Consider the following 4,189-nt stretch of genomic DNA (forward strand, 5'->3'; position numbering starts at 1 on the left):
AGCTAGAACTTCTAGTACTATATTGAATAGATATTGGGAGAGTGGATAGCCTTGTCTTGTTTCTAAGTTTAGTGGAATTGTTTTGAGTTTTTCTCCATTTAATTTGATGTTGGCTGTTGGCTTGGCGTAAATTGCCTTTATTATGTTTAGGTATGTATTTCTTGTATTCATGATCTCTCCAAGACCTTTATCATGAAGGAATGTTGAATTTTGTCAAAGATTTTTTTTCAGCAATAGTAGAGAGGGTACCTGAACTGACTTATCCCAGTAATCTGATTGTGAATACCGTAACTGTCATCATAGAGCTTTTCTCCAGTAACTGATAGAAGCGGATGCAGAGATCCACAGCCAAGCACCAGACTGAGCTCCAGGAGTCCAGTCAAAGAAAGAGAAGAGGGATTCTATGAGAAAGAGACATTAAGATCATGATGGGGAAACCTACAGAGACAACCAAATCAAGCTAGTGGGAACTCATCAACTTTAGACCAACAGCTGTGGAGCCTCCATGGACTGGACTAGGACCTCTTTATAAGCGAGACAGTTGTGCAGCTTGATTGGCTTAGGGGGGTCCCTGGCAGTAGGATCAGGATCCATCCCTCATGCATGAGCTGCCATTTTGGAGCCCACTACCTGTGGTGGGACACTGCACAGCCTTGATGCAGGAGGAGGGGCTTGGACCTGCCTCTACTGAATGTACCAGGCTCTGCTGACTCCCCATGGGAGGACTTACCTTGTCAGAGGAGAGAATGGTGGGTGGATTGTGGGGGAAGACTGGAGAGGGGCAGGAAGAGGGAAGAGAGGGTAATCTGTGGTAGGAATATAAAATGAATGCAAATTTTCTTAATGCAAAATTTAAAATAATTAAATAAATAAAAGAAGATTGTTTACCTAGAAACTGCTCTTAAAGTAGAACTGGGAATGTTTGGGGGACAGAGTGACACTAGCTGTGGTGGGGATCCTCAGCGTGTGTAGCTATCCATGGATACCTAAGTCCTGAATCTTCTCCAAAAATCTGTGAAGCTCCCTATGCCTGCTCTTTCCACAGAGCCTCATCCAGGGTAGTTTGCATATTTCTTTGGCTTTCCTGAGCTCATCATTGTTAACTGACAGGAACCACATCATATGGAACTGCCTTCCATTTAGTAAGTTTGCATTTTTATTTATTTATTTTATTATATATAATAATATATATTAAGATTACTTAATATTTGTATTTAATTCTCCATAAATATAATTCACTGAAAGATTTCCTATGTTCTTTTATTATACCTAAGTGTTAATATTTGTGGATATTTAAAAAGTAGATTGGATTCCTTTACTTTGCTCAATATTGTTTCAGGAGACAAAGGATAGTGAGCCTCCCACAATATGCCACCTGGGTTATGCTACTTATTTCTCAACCACTTTTGATATTTACAATACAGTCTTTTTCTTCTGTCTCTAGACGTAATGATGAGGGTTTTTTTTTCTTTTGGTCTTTATTTACTCTTTCCCTATTGAGGAGAAAGAAATCCTGTGATCCTGCTCTCTGCCCATTTCACTGAGGCAGCAAATCATCCTTGCCTTCCTTGGTTTCTGTAATGATGATTGCAAAACAGACGTTGGGGGTGAGGGGCGATGGATAAAATCTGCAGGTCATTTATGACAGTAAAATAATTTGTCTTACTGGGGGAAGAGAGAAGGGCTGAAACAGATTCTTTGTAGATCGACTGATTTACCTTATTGACTACTTCAAGGGAGGACAAAGTACCTTCCACCCATTTTTGCATGGATAGAGCACATGACTCAAGGTTACTGAATATTTGTATTTAATACTCCATAATGTGTACCTGAGGGTACTGTCTAAACAATGTTTAATATTAAGGCACTAGATAAATGTATAGTGCTGAGTAAAATAGCAAGCTGAGTTTTTACACTAGAGAAAGAGGAATTTGACACCAATTAATGTGCATGTATATGTTTGTGTGAGTATACACACCTTTGCATGAAATAAAGTGATCAATAAGTGTTAGTTAGTCTCAGTATTAAGCACTTAGTAAGTCTTTATTTTAGCCAGATTATTAGGTATCATTTTATACATTAATATTTGAATTATATCTATATCTATCTATCTATCTATCTATCTATCTATTTATCTATCTATCTATCTATCTACTTGTGCTGATGCATTTTTGAAGCGTCTAATGAACTCTTGTGCTTAAGAATTGCCACACACTAGTAAAGGTCTTTATTGCTTTTTATATTAAATAGAACATTACGTTTCCAATACTCAATTACCCAGATAATAAAACATGTTGAAAAGCAAACAAAAAAGCAACTAAATATTCTTATTTGTATGTTGGCATACAAAAACACAGTGTTTCCTTCAGTATCAACTAGAGAAGATCCTAGAATCCTCCAAGCCAGTCAGTGTTTGGATAAAGTTTCTGTGTGGTCTATAAGTCCAAGATTTTCATGGGGAAAGATATGGAATGGGTCATTAAGAAAGCCTGATGCTTGTTTGTGTGATATTACATTTGTGAATTTTTAAAAGGAGTGCAACACATATTCTGAAGAAATATTGGATGAATATATTAACAAATCCTCAGGAGTGACATCAGAAATTTGGGCATTGTTTTACAGACAGTGGTTGCTGTCCTACAGAGAATATTTGCTATAATTTTCAGCATGGAATTCATAATGAGAACCTTAGGAAATGGATTCATTGCTCTGATGAACTGTGAAGACTGGGCCAAAAGTAGAAATATTTCTTCAAGGGGATCAAATCCTCACTGCTTTGAAAATTTCAGAATCAGTCTGATTTGGTTGGTATTCCTAGATTGGTGGATATCTGTGCTGACTGGAAAAATGTTAAGAGTATATTTTATCTCTTGGACAGTGATTAATCTTTGTAACCTTTATCTTATTACAAATTTAAGCATCTTTTAATTCCTCAAGATAGTCAACTTTTCTAATATTATTTTTTCTTTACCTAAAGTTTAGAGTTAAAAATGTGGTCTCAGTGACTTTGTTATTGTCTCTATTTCTCTTGTTATTAAATACTGTAGTTATAAAAATATACTATAATATATGTGTTGATGGTGTTCAAAGAAATATATCTTACACTTTCAGACTCTGTAACTATTCACGACTTTGCAAACTTCTTTCATTTATCAATCCTGTGTTCTCATTCATACCCATTGGTATATCCCTGTGTAACACAAATTGCTAAAAGGTCTTATTAATAAAAAGAACCCTGGAGCTAGACATTGAGGTGAAAGCTGAAAGATCAGAGAAACACAACAAACCAAAGTTCTTACACCTATGAAATCCTCTGCCAAAAGAGAGTGAGTTCCTGTTTCCTCACTCCTTATATACCTTTTCCTGCCCTACCATCTTACTTCCTGGGATTAAAGGCATGTGTGCTTTCCAAGCAAGGGCATGAGGTCTCAAGTATTGAGATTAAAGGTATGTGCCACCATGCCTGGCTCTGTTTCCAGCGTGACCTTGAACTCATAGAAATCCAGAGGCATCTCTGTCTCCCGAGGGATAGGATTAAGGGTGTGTATAATCACTGTCTGGCCTCTATGTCTACTCTAATAGCTGGCTCTGTCCTCTGATCCCCAGATAAGTTTTATTGGAGTGCACAATATATCACCACATCCCAGGCAACTTTTTTCTTGCTCATCTCCCTGAGGAGACATCTGAAGAGCATGCAGCACATCAAAGGATGCAGAGACTTCAGCACCAAACCCACATCAGAGCCTAGTAAACTGACATTGTTCTGTTCTGTTATACACTATTTTTTTTTGTGAAAGTTTGTTCTGGTCACAGGATTGATACCTGATTCTTTTGTCTGTCTGGACTGTGGGAAATGCTGTCCTTTCTGCTCTCCCATTTGTTCTGATTTTGGTAAGCAGCAGGTTGAGATGGGTTTCTCTTTCAGTGATGTTGTAGCTCAGGTACAGGTTAAAAAATATAGAAGCATAGGAGCCCAGACTATACAAGGAATCATTTCACGTATTTTTTAAAAAAATCAGAAGACAAGAAATTCTCACATATATTAATTCATATATTGAAAATATTTTGCTGTATTTATGAATGAAACAATGAAACAGTCTGGAAAGAGCATTGTGTAACCTTTGTTATAAACCTACATAGACAAGGATCTTAATACATACCACTTAAATACAGATGTCTATAGTCAGGT

At 37.0% G+C, this 4,189-nt stretch overlaps 1 pseudogene; it reads left to right on the forward strand.

Annotated features, from left to right (window-relative positions):
* Nucleotides 1-1,617: 1,617 nt before the first annotated feature.
* On the forward strand, nt 1,618-3,969 carry LOC114688057 (annotated as a pseudogene).
* The last annotated feature ends 220 nt before the right edge of the window (nt 3,970-4,189 follow it).

This window comes from Peromyscus leucopus, chromosome 3, assembly GCF_004664715.2.
Source record: "Peromyscus leucopus breed LL Stock chromosome 3, UCI_PerLeu_2.1, whole genome shotgun sequence".
Classification (NCBI taxonomy): Eukaryota; Metazoa; Chordata; class Mammalia; order Rodentia; family Cricetidae; genus Peromyscus; species Peromyscus leucopus.